Genomic DNA, 368 nt, shown 5'->3' with positions numbered 1-368 from the left:
ACAGCACGGATCGGGCGGGTTCCCGACAGCCGAGTTCTGTCCCAAAGCGGAGCCCTGAGTTGGGCTCGGGGAAGCTGCAGGTCCCGCCCGGCCCGGGATGTGCTATGACCCCACAGCTCTGAGACGCTACACAACTCCGTGTTCCTACAGCTCTGTGACCCTACAGTTCCGTTATCCTACAGATCCGTGACCCTACCGTTCTGCGACCCTTTAGTTCTACCAGCCTGCATCTCTGCCACGCTACAGTTCCGCGATCCTACTGCTCTGCGGCCCCACAATTCCGCGATCCTACAGCTCTGCGATCCCGCAACTCCCGGCACACACCACGCACACACACACACAGCCGCGTTTCACACCCGCAGACCCCC

This window comes from Meleagris gallopavo, unplaced genomic scaffold (genome assembly GCF_000146605.3).
Source record: "Meleagris gallopavo isolate NT-WF06-2002-E0010 breed Aviagen turkey brand Nicholas breeding stock unplaced genomic scaffold, Turkey_5.1 ChrUn_random_7180001867143, whole genome shotgun sequence".
In the NCBI taxonomy this organism is placed as follows: Eukaryota; Metazoa; Chordata; class Aves; order Galliformes; family Phasianidae; genus Meleagris; species Meleagris gallopavo.
This window is presented reverse-complemented; position numbering follows the sequence as displayed.